The sequence below is a fragment of the Pleurodeles waltl genome, chromosome 5 (genome assembly GCF_031143425.1).
Source record: "Pleurodeles waltl isolate 20211129_DDA chromosome 5, aPleWal1.hap1.20221129, whole genome shotgun sequence".
Classification (NCBI taxonomy): domain Eukaryota; kingdom Metazoa; phylum Chordata; class Amphibia; order Caudata; family Salamandridae; genus Pleurodeles; species Pleurodeles waltl.
In genome coordinates, this window is record NC_090444.1 from 1,812,227,240 (window position 1) to 1,812,239,937 (window position 12,698).

The window sequence follows — 12,698 nt, forward strand, 5'->3', positions numbered from 1 at the left end:
AGGGCAAAGGATGGAAGGGGAAACGCTTCCCCTTTAACCCTCTGCCCCCCTTGTGACGTCTGATGATGTCAGCACATGATTGAGAGCTGACCCCATCAGAGGTCGCCACCCCATCACGCTGGAAGCTCAGTTTCCAGCGCAATCAGAAGAGAAATGGTTGCATTTCTCTTCTGATTGGGGGTGGGGGAGGTCAGAGAGGCATGAACGGCAACGAAAGGCTTTCCCCTTTCCTTTCATGTCTCTCTGAGCATTTCTGCAGCCCGATCGCATAGCGATTGGGCTGTAGAAATGCCCACTAGACACCAGGGATGTTTGTTTACATATAGTAAACAATAAAGGGGAGCCGCCCCTTGGGCAAGGGTCGCTCCCCTCGGGGGCATTTTTTAACGCCTTTTCAGCCCCGCCTTGGGGGCAGATTGGCCTATTTTAATTAGGCCGATCTGCCCCCAGGGAGGCAGAAGCCACTAGGCACCAGGGATAATTGCTTTAACATTTTGTAAAGGTGGGAAGTGACCCCTTAGGCAAGGATCGCTCCCCTGGGGGGCAAATTTATTTTAGGCCACTTCTGACCCCCTTGGGGGCTAATCGGCCTATTTTTATTAGGCCAGTCTGCCCCCAAGGGGGGCAAAAACCACTAGACACCAGGGATTTTTTTTTACATGACAATTTCACGCAAGGGGAGCGACCCCTTAGGCAAGGGTCGCTCCTATGGGGGGCACATTTATTTTAGGCCTTTTCTGTCCCCCCCTTGGGGGCAGATCAGCCTATTTTAATTAGGCCGATCTGCCCCCCAGGGGGGCAGAAACTACTAGACACCAAGGATTGGTGTATGTGTGTGTGTGTTTTGTTTGGGGGGCAGCCCCTTGGGCAAGAGTCGCTCCTCATGGGGGGACATTACTGTTGGCCATTTCTGCCCCCCTTGGGGCAGATCGGCCTATTTTTTAATATTTTAATTTTTTCAAAAAAAGAAGGTGGGGGTATGGCCATACCCCCACCCCAAATAAATGCAGACAAAGTTGTTCTGCCCACCGCTGGGAAGATAGGGCAATTACACCCGATCCACTCCCCTAGGGGGCCGAAAGCCTACTAGATGCCAGGGAATTAAAACAAATATACAAAAAGTAGGGTGGTGGCTACCAATCAGTTTGGGCATGGTTATGCCCCCACCCTAACTGAAGGGGGTAACAGTTTTTCAGCTCTCCCCCTGCACACTGAAAGATCTTATCCCAATGGGCAAGCAAGAGGACATTTGATTATTTTGGCTTTTGATTTTACATTTGGGCCATGAGAGCTTGGCTAACTCTCAAAATCGTCCCACTTGGAATGGTTAGGGCTGCACTTTTTGGACTTTGGGAAGCTGCCATGTAGAAAAATCTACAAGACCTAGACACATCTGAAAACTAAACATCTGGGTGAGTCCAGGGTGGTGTGCTTCACATGCACCCACACCATTTTCTTACCCACAATGCTCTGCAAACCTCCTACTTTGCTTGAAATCACACATTTTCCCCACATTTTTGTGATGGAACCTTCTGGAATCTGCAAGAATTCACAAAATTCCTACCACCCAGCATTGTCGCATCTATACTGATAAAAATTCTGCCCCACTTGTCAACCTAAAAACGTTTTTTTCCAAACTGCCCTTTTGGACCCGCTTTGGTTCCCCCTCAATTTTGACATTATTTTGGCTCTTCCCTGTGACAGGCACGTGGCCCACCTACACAAGTGAGGTATCATTTTTATAAGGAGACTGAGGGTAATGTTGAGTTGTAGGAAATTTGTGCTGGTGCGGTGATCTCACACAGAAATGTGGGGAAAATGTGATTTTTTTTTAATCCAAATTTGAGGTTTGCTGAGGATTCTGGGTAAGAAAACACCCCCCCCCCCCCCCAGCAAAAACAGGCAGTTTTGTAATTGATAATTTTGATGTGTTCACGTAGTGTTTTGGGGGCATTTCCTATTGCAGGCACTAGGCCTACCCACACAAGCGAGGTACCATTGTTTTCAGGAGATGTGGGGGAATGCTGGGTAGAAGGAAGTTTGTCGCTCCTTTCAGATTCCAGAACCTTGCAGCACCGAAATGTGAGGAAAATGTGTTTTTTTCTTTTGCCAAATTATGAGCTTTGCTAAGGATTTTGGATAACAGAACCTAGTGAGAACGCCACAAGTTACCCCATTCTGAGTTCCCCTAGGTGTCTAGTTTTAAAAAATGTCCAGGTTTGCTATTTTTTCCTCGGTGCAGGATGAGCTTTAGGCCAAAATCCACAGGTAGGCACTTTGCAAAAAACAGGTCAGTTTTCTTTAGGAAAATGCGATGTGTCCATGTTGTGTTTTGGGGCATTTCCCAACGCGGGCACGAGGCCTACCCACACATGTGAGGTACCATTTTTATCAGGAGGCTTGGGGGGAAGGCTGGGTGGAAGGAAATTTGTGGCTCCTCTCAGATTCCAGAACTCTCAATCACCGAAATGTGAGGAAAAAGTGTTTTTTTGTGTCAAATTTTGAGGTTTTCAAAGGCTTCTGGGTAAAAGAACCTGGTAAAAGTGCCACAAGTTACCCCATCCTAGGTTCCCCTAGGTGTCTAATTTTAAAAAAGACACTTTCCAAAAAACACGTCTGTTTTCAGTGTAAAAATTTCTAACATTTTATGTGCACCATGTCGATGCAGCCTCTCTTAGCTGGGTCCTTGGTGCAGCTGGGTAGCCCTACTTCAGTCCTCTTCTCCAGTCTAAGAAGATCTGAGTTCTGCCCTTTTTATGCCCAGAAAATGCCCTCAGGCGAGGTTGTGGTCATTAGCCAATGGGCGACTAGGTTCCCACCTCTCTGATGACTACTTCCTGTCAAGTGTGGATTCTAGCTTTTCTAAAGGTCTCTATCCCGCCCACTTCCAACATGGCAGAACTGCCCTCTTGGTGTGCAAAACTCCCTAGCCCAACCCAGAGGTGTGACTATCAACAGGGCTACACACCCCTGAAAAAACAGTTTGACAACTGTCCTTCGAGCCAGCCTGTCTGCATAAACAATAGAGCAACCCCTCTTCCAAGTGTTGGTAATTTTCCCTTCAAAGGTACTTTCCCTGTGAAGCTCGCATATTGGGCTAACACCGGTGTGGCTTCCTGCCAGGGAGAGGTGCCATTTGTGTCCTTTCCTGGGAGTTGTATGCACGTCGCACAGGAGGGCTGAATGCTGGCTTGGGGACAGACCCCATGTGTGACCGTAAACGGGCACTGGATACTTTGGACAACAAAATGGTAACTTTGCAAAAGTTTCACACAGTAACAAGTTACATTAATTTAGATTTGGGCATCAAGTCGGTTTAATGTAACTAGTTATTTGATACCTAACAGTACCAACTTTAGGAGTCCCAGTAAGATGTTAGTGAGCCTGAAGCATCAGCCTATAACTCTGCACTCGTTAATGGGACTACTAGCCTTTCCCACACCAAAATCGACAATTTCAGGTTTGTACTGTTGGGATGTGTCAAAGCATATGTTCCACTTTTTAATACAGAGCACCATGCCTTAGGGCTGGCTAGACCTACCTCAGGAGTGGCTTACATATATTAAAAAGGGAGGATTGGACCTGCCATTGCTTTAAATGGCAAAGTCAAGTTAGCAGTTTATAACTGCCCTTCCAGTCTGCAGTGGCGGGCTGGGAGCCATGTTTTACCTTTGTCACATCCAGGGTGGCTCAACAAGTGCTGCAGTCCCTTGGGTTGCCCTCTAACTTATAGGCTCTGGGTACTACATACAAGGGTTTAACAAGTAAGTTAGCGTATGCCCATTGGGTGTAAACCAATCAAACATACACAATTTAAAGCCAGGACACTGACATTGAGGTCTGGTTAGCAGGTTTGAGTGCGCTCAGAGTTAAAAAACCAGCAGCATCAGTCCAACATTTTGGGGGTGACCATACAAAAAGGAGCATTTCCTTATGGGTTGATCTCTCCTTTTGCATGGTGAGGTGCTCACTTGTCCTCAGTATGGAGGAAAGAAGGTTCACCCAACTTCTCAGGACCTATGTCAACAGAGATGTCAAATGTTTAAATCTTGGTCACACCGGACGGAGAGGAGGGTCGATGCATGCATGAAGGGGCGGCTCCTCCATTAGGGTGGAGGAGCGTTGCTCCCCCGCCAGCAGCGGCAAAATCTTTTCAAGAAAATGATAAGGAACTGTGTTTATTATTGTTTTCTTGAAAAGGGGCGGTGCATTGGGAGTGACAAGCACTTTCGAGGCGTGCATATAGCACTCCCCTTAAAGGGCATGTGTGTTTGGCTGGTCAAATGCACATGCGCAATAGGCTCTCTCCAGCCCAACAACACAGTTGCCGGCTGGAGAGAGCAGCGTCAGGATTGGCCGGAGGGCAGGCTTGGAGCCTGTGCCTGCAGCGAGGAGACTGAGGAGAGGCGCGCGGCGGAGGAGTTAAGTGTTTTTGAAATTTTATTTTGTCATTAATTGGTATTTATCGCCGCCCCACCCTTCTGGTTGTCGCGAGCCACGACTGGATGCATGACATACATACCAGCCGGTGCCACTTGGCCCGCATATGCAGATTTGCAAAGACGATAAGGAGATGCTACACCGTATAATTAAAGGCTGTTACTTTTCTAAGTTGCGGAGACAGATACTTAAAAAATCTGCTTTATCATTAAAACCGGATTTACTTTTCAACAATTTGAAATGCAAATAGAGGCATTAAACAACCCCTTTTCCTATCCGTGTTTATTTTTAAAACGGAAAAAATTGAAATCAGGACTTCTTTTAAGTGTCTCTCCAGCTGCCAGTTGAGTAGCTGACCATATTGGCAATATAGAAAGTAGAAAAACAGAAAGCTGAGATTTCTTAATGAAGCTTAAAGAGCTGCAGATGTGTACGCGTGCTAAGTGTACAAGGGTAATGCTTTTAGGTAAGTTTAATGTTTAGTTATATTTGGTTTCTTACTACACTAAAAACCTACAAGCATGAATAAATACCAATTCAAAAAGAGAAAAATTGAATATGAAAAAACAAAAACGGAAAGGTCAAAAAATATGTGCATTTCAAAAGAAAGTCCTGTTTATCATTAACGAAGATAGTTCCCATGGGTTACGCAAATAGGCCAATGTTGTCATAAGTGGCTGTGATGGAACAGCTCTAAGAGTTGGGCAGTGTGTGCCGAGTTTGATGTCGGTTCATCTGGGGCCCTAGTACACATAGGGCACACTTTCTCTGTTTGCACCACGGCACACTTTAAAACAGGTGCGCCGGGCGCAAATACAGAAAGTGTGCCCTATTACATTGAATAGACTTCCCCAAGGGCAGCCGCGAACTTGTGTTGCCCCAGAGCAGCACATTCAAGTGAAAAATGGAGGGGCTTTGAAGCAGCCACTCTGTGCTTCACTGTGCAGGCGGCCAACTGCCTGCACTTTTTAGTGGGATTAGATATTCCCTTGTAGGTGGGTGGAGTGAGTGCACCTGCCTGCAAGGAGATGCCTGAAGGGTCCATAGGACTCCTTCCCCCCTCCAGAGGGCTGTCATCAGGGGGCGCACTGACAGTGCGCAACGTTTTAGGTGGCACACTGACAATGTGCCTCCTGACAACTTCTTTGCCTCTGCACCCGCCTCTATAATACGGCGTTGGCGCAGAGGCAAATGGATTCCCTCATTTGCATGAGGCCACGCCCCCATGCAAATGAGGGGACACCCTCTGGTGATAGCTCTGGTGCTATATGTGTGCCAGCGCTATCTGTTTTACAGAAAATGCCGCACAAGTGTCTGCGGCTGTTTCTGTAATACGAAAATGCCCCAGGGGTGTGCAAAGCGGATGCACATGCCCATGGCGCCCCCGGCACACTTTGTAAAAGGTGGCACGATGGTCATAGAGAGCAGAGAACGTGGCAAAGACCACTCCATGATCTGACAGATAAGACCTCCATCATCTGATGGAAGCATCTCTTACCACTACCACAGGGAGGACCGCCCACAAGATGCCTATTGTCCATTGGGGGCCGTCTGCTTCAGATTTAGAACATGAACACTTTGCTAAGAACTGCGGGGTGTTGAACCTCTCTTGTCAATGATCTGAGAAAAAAATTTGAAATGTATAGCAGATGGACTTAAAATTATGACTCACCTTATCAGAGCTCAACTAGTGGGACATTCAAGATAAATGTCAAGAGCTTGAAGAGAAACTAGACAACGTAGCTATTGGCACATCGGGTGCGCTCTGGGGTGATCCCTCTGTGGCAAAAACCTCAGAGTTGTTCAGGTTAAAAGCCCAAGACAGAGCCATAGATGAGACTCTTAATGGTTGGAAAATCAGAAATAGTATCAAAATGTTGACCGTTCTGAGGGCACAAACATTTTGGGCCATATGTACGAACACTTTTTCCCATAGACATAGTATTAAACCACAGGCATGTTGTTGGGAATTAGAAGACCACTGCTGGCCTGATTTAGAGTTTGGGAGGGGGGTACAAATGTGACTGATATCCCGACAGTCGTATTATATAATGGAACCATAATACGGCAGACAGGATATCCATCAAGTTTGTGATGGAGTAACCCTCTCTCATGATTACGGCACAAGTTCTCACGCATGAGGGGACGATCAAATGGCTTGGAAAGATATATGGAGGGATCCCTAAGGTGGTCCACACTGAGTGTGGAGCATGTTGGGGTAAAATGTAAAATAAAATAGTCCCCAGCCTTATTTTCTTATATTAGAAAGTGAAGGGTTGTGAGCTCAGTCAACACGAGTAAATACTCAATCAGATTAATATCCTGGAATGTGAACCGCTTGAGATTTAACAAAAGAGAAAGATGTACAGTAGAGTTTTTAGAAGGAAGCCGAGCACAAAAAATCCTATCACAAGAAAAACACCTAACGGAGCTGGAACTCAAATAGTGAATCCGCACTGGGTTCAGGCGGTGATTTGTACCTCTGAGGTAGGTTAAAGCAAAGGGGTGGCTTTGTTGGTCAGCAAGAACGCAAATATACAAGTTGCACGCTCTGAAGTAGACATTATTGGCAGATGGATAATAACACAGCTCCAGATAGAACAGTACCAGCACATGTTTGATATTATGGGCCAAATCTAGATTCTTGATGAATAACACGATTGATCATTCCGATGCCAAGCTCGCCTAAGATGGCTGGCTATTTGGATCCCATCATACAGGACCTTAGTATAATTGAAATGTAGAGGGTGAAAGCAGGTCATCAGAGGGCATATTCTTTCCACACACAGAAATAGGAAAATACGAGGGGAAATAAATATATTTCTCCTCGTTGCGCCGCTTCTGGGAAGGTGTATCTTTTTGGTGCATTCCCAGGTTTACAAGTCCTTGTAAATCTGTGAATGCGTCGAAATCCATCGATGTTGCATGGGAACACCCATGGAAACACCTCCCTGGTACCGAGTAATGCAATGGAGTGATTTGAGAGAGCAACACAAACCAGGCCATAAATATGACCCTTAATGTCTAACACTTACATCGCTTTTGGATAGCTATCTGGTATCTACAGTCTGGGGTGCATATAAAGCATACCCGTGAGGCATAATTACTAACATACAAAAATACAGAGGGGAGATGAGAAATAATGCTTAATAGAGATCAGAAGATTTCACCTCAATTATCAAACCCTGATCAAGAGATGATATATGAAAGGACTAGGATCGACCCAGAAAAATGTAAAACGCAGTGTAAGACTATGATATAGGAAAACATTTAAGAGAAGTGGCAAGCTAGAAACCTACAAAATCAGCACTGCGCTGAAAAATGTAGGAAGATCTTTATGTGGAAAACCAGGATGCAGGAAACCCACAATAACATTGCAACTATTCAGAATTCCCCTAATGACGATAGCTATGAAAATGAGAGAATCCCTTTGTCTCTGCACCTGCGCCGTACCATAGACGTGGGCGCAGAGGCAAAGAAGTTGTCAGGAGGCGCACTGTCAGTGTGCCCCCTGTAGCAAGTTGGCTTTGTATATTCTATCTCAAAGTGAGAGATAGTGTGCACAGAGTCCAAGGGTCCCCCTTAGAGGTTGATAGTGGCAAAATTAGATAATACTATGCTCTATTTAGTGGTAGTGTGGTCGAGCAGTAGGCTTATCAGAGGGTAGTGTTAAGCATTTGTTGTACACACACAGGCAATAAATGAGAACACAAACTCAAAGACTTAACTCCAGGCCAATAGGTCTTTATGTAGAAAAATATTATTTTCTTAATTTATTTTAGAACCACAAGATTCAAAATTCAGGTAAGTACATGAATTATAAGATACTTGGCATAGGTAAATATGGAACTTTGAATTAAAACAGTAATGTACACAGTTTTGGCAAAAATGTCAATAAGCTATTTTAAAAGTGGCCACTGCAAAAATCAACAGATCCTGGGGGAGGTAAGTATTGGTTAGTTTTTCAGGTAAGTATAGCACTTACAAGTTCAGTCTCCGGGGCATAGGCAGCCCACCGTTGGAGGTTCAAGTTAACCCCAAACACCCAGCACCAGCAACACAGGGCTGGTCAGGTGCACAGGTTAAAGTAGGGCCCAAATAGCATAGGCCCCTATGGAGAATAGGGGTGATCCGGTTCCTAGTCTGCTAGGAGGTAAGTACCTGCATCCTCGGGGAGCAGACCGGGGGGGGGGGTTTGTAGAGCACTGGGGGGGGTCACAAACAGGCACACAATACACCCTCAGCGGCACAGGGGTGGCCGGGTGCAGTGTGTGAAGTAGGTGTCAGGATTCAGATAGGAATCAATGGAGAGACCCGGGGGTCATTCTGGCGATGCAGGCAGGGCTCAGGGGGGCTTCTCGGGCCAGCCACCAACTGGGAAAGGAAGAGGGCCGCCTGCTGGTCACTCTTGCACCAGTAGTTGGTTTCTCTCAGGCCTGGGGGCTGCGGGTGCAGTGTTTCTTCCAGGCGTCGGGCAGTCGTGGTCAGGGGGAGCCTTCAGATTCTCTCTGCAGGCGTCGGTGTGGGGATGCAGGGAGGTCGTCTCAGGGAGTCCACGTCATGGGAGTCGCCTGGGGGTCCTCTCTGCAGTTCTGGACACGAGCTGGGGGTATCTGGTGCAGAGTGTTGGGAACTCACGCTTCCGGAGTGAGGCTGGAGTCCCTTTAAAGATGGTTGTTTCTTGGTTCCTTGGACAGAGCCGCTGTCCACAGGAGTTTCTTGGTCCTTTGGATGCAGGTCAGTCCTCTGCGTTCTCAGAGGTCGCTGGTCCCGCTGGATGTGTCGCAGTGCAGGTTCTTTGAGTCGGGAGACAACCCAGTAGGGCTGGGGTCAAGTCAGTTGTCGTCTCCGTCATCTCTGCGGGGCTTTCAGATCAGCACTCCTTCTTCTTGTTTCAGGTTGCAGGAATCTGGCTTCCTGGGTTCAGGGTCGCCCCTAAATACTCAATTTAGGGGTGTGTTTAGGTCTGGGGGGCTGTAGCCAATGGCTACTCTTTGTGCCTCGTCCCTGTGGGGAGGGGGGCACATCCCCAATCCTATTGGGGGGAATCCTCCAAAACAAGATGGAGGATTTACTAAGGCAGGGGTCACCTCAGCTCAGGACACCTTAGGGGCTGTCCTGGCTGGAGGGTGACTCCTTGTTTTTCTCATTATCTCCCCCGGAGTTGCTGTCAAAAGTGGGGGCTGTGTCAGGGGGACGGGCATCTCCGCTAGCTGGAGGGCCGCTGGGCATTGTAACACAAAGCCTGAGCCTTTGAGACTCACTGCTAGGTGTTACAGTTCCTGCAGGGGGAGGTGTGAAGCACCTCCACCCAGTGCAGGCTTTGTTTCTGGCCCCAGAGAGCACAAAGGCTCTCACCCCAGGGGGTCAGAAACGTGTCTCTGTGGGAGGCTGGCAGAGACCAGTCAGTCCTGCACTGAAGGATTGGGTAAAATACAGGGGGCATCTCTAAGATGCCCTCTGTGTGCATTTTTTAATAAATCCAGCACTGGCATAAGTGTGGGTTTATTATTCTGAGAAGTTGGATACCAAATTTCCCAGTGTTCAGTGTAGCCATTATGGAACTGTAGAGGTCGTTTTGACAAACTCCCAGACCAAGTACTTTATATGGCCACACTGTACTTACAATGTCTAAGAATAGACTTAGACACTGTTGGGGCATATTGCAAATGCAGCTATGCCCTCACCTGTGGTATAGTGCACCCTGCCTTAGGGCTTTAAGGCCTGCTAGAGGGGTAACTTACCTATGCCACAGCCAGTATTTTGTGTGCGTGGCATCCTGAGGGGGGTGCCATGTGGACTTTGCCTTTTTCTCCCCACCAACACACACAATCTGCAATGGCAGTGTGCATGTGTTAGATGAGGGGTCCTTAGAGTGGCACAACACATGCTGCAGCCCTTAGGGACCTTCCCTGGTCAGAGGGCCCTTGGTACCACTGGTACCTTTTACAAGGGACTTATCTGTGTGCCAGGGGTGTGCCAATTGTAGAAACAATGGTACATTTTTAGTGAAAGAACACTGGTGCTGGGGCCTGGTTAGCAGGGTCCCAGCACACTTCTTAGTCAAGTCAGCATCAATATCAGGCAAAACGTGGGGGTAACTGCAACAGGGAGCCATTTTCCTACACCCCCTGATGGCAGCCCTTTGGAGAGGTAAAAGGGGTCCTGTGGACCCCTCAGCCATCCCCTTTCAGGCGAGTGCAGTCACTCACTCCACCCACCTACAAGGGGATGCCTAATCCCCCTTAAAAGTACAGGTGGGTTGCCGCCTTCACAGTGAAAGATGCTTGAAATATGATCAGTTTTTTTCACTTGAATGTGCTGCCCCCAGAGCAGAGCGAGTTTGAGGCTGCCCAGAGGGCAGTGCATTCAAACTAATATGGTGCAAACAAGGTGAATGTGCAGCATTGTATAATATGGCCCCAGGTAAGCAAGTCTTGTTGACCAATACTGCAAGATTATAAAATCTTTGCTGATTTAGTGGCTACAAGACTTTCGCAAGCTGTTGGGAAACCAGTTAATGGGGATCAGAAGAGCTTTAATACTGGGAGACAACTTGGTAAGCTGGTTCCGCAGGTGATCTTTTTCAACTAAATTTTTGCAACAGTCGCAATTGATGCAGCTAAGTCGTTCTATCAGGTGCTGAGAGTTTGGGTATGTCTTAAAAGTTTTGGCTTTCAGTTAAAGCATTATGGGGGTTATTACAACTTTGGAGGAGGTGTTAATCCGTCCCAAAAGTGACGGTAAAGTGACGGATATACCACCAGCCGTATTACGAGTCTATTATATCCTATGGAACTTGTAATACGGCTGGTGGTATATCCGTCACTTTACCGTCACTTTTGGGACCGATTAACACCTCCTCCAAAGTTGTAATAACCCCCTATATCTTAATTCTTCCGCTATCCTCCTGGTAAATAATATTCTGATGGACTAAGTTTTAAGTAAGATCTATATTTGATTTATTCTTTGAGCCCCTTGCACAACAACCAGAAGCATCAATCCGGAGTGTGAACAAATAGCTTCTGCCTTTGCTGCTTTCTCAGGTTATGCTAGTTACCACCATAAAATTGAGGTTCTGGTTTGGAATATAGAAAGCACTATTAATCTTGAGACCAAAAAAATGAGACATATGAGCATTTATGTTTACAAAAGGTAAACCAGCAGGGGTACTGAATGATATCAGAAAAATACTTAAAAATGGCAAAACCTCCTGCTTGTTTAGTAAAAATGTGCATTCTTCCAAAATGGTATGGACACTTGCCTAATGAAGATCTGAATGAATTATGGCAAGTATCTTTTTTAAATGGTTCTTTTCATTGAGATGTTTGACTTGATTATAACAATTTCGTATTATATCACCATACACCCGTTACCCAGGATCATGCACCTTCTTGGCGTCTGCTAGGCATTGTCCAGCATGTATTAGGAAAAAGACAAATACCATATACAAAGTGAAATATGAGAAAGAACAAACCTTCCAGACCGAACCTCCCAATAAACAAAGGAAAATATGACAAAGAAAATATATACAGAGGCTAAGCTAGACACAGTAAGAAATTAAACCAAAAAAAAACAATGAGAGAAAAATGGAACAAGCAAAAACTTTAGGAGGGGATCCAAGAGGCGGTGCAGCGGGGAGGCTTAGGTTCCACCTGACGTGGTATCTGAGAGACTTCTATTGCCCGGGTGATGCCTTCAGCGGAAGAGGGCAGTAGTATAGCAATTCGGCGGAGCTGAGCCGGGCAAGTATCTCTTAACACACTGGGAATATTTATGGAAAAGTCGTGCATCACTCATGATGCATCACTTTTCTAGCACCACATTGCATCCCCCTAATGACACCATGTGTGCGTGTATTGTAAATACGGTGCACCGTGGCGGTTGTGTCCACATTAGGGTCATAATTTATGGAGTTAATGTGTCGCTTTGCTGGATTAGCGGCGTAAATTATGGCGCTAATCCAGCAGAGCACAGGAAGGCCCATTGTTTTCAAACAGAGTGTGATCTTAATGCCTACCTATGGCAGGCGTTAACAATGACGCTAAAAATGGCACAGTGGAATCTAGTAAATTTCACTGCACCATTTTTCTGGGCCTCCCTACGTGGAAGTGTGGAAACGCCCTCCTTTGCATACATTATGCCTGGCGCAGTCATAATGTGGCTCAAGGGTTTACAAAGTTGTGTACAAGTGCAGCTTTTCAGTTAGGGCGGAGGAGTGTTGGTCCCCCGCTGGCAGGAGACGCTGCAAATCACCT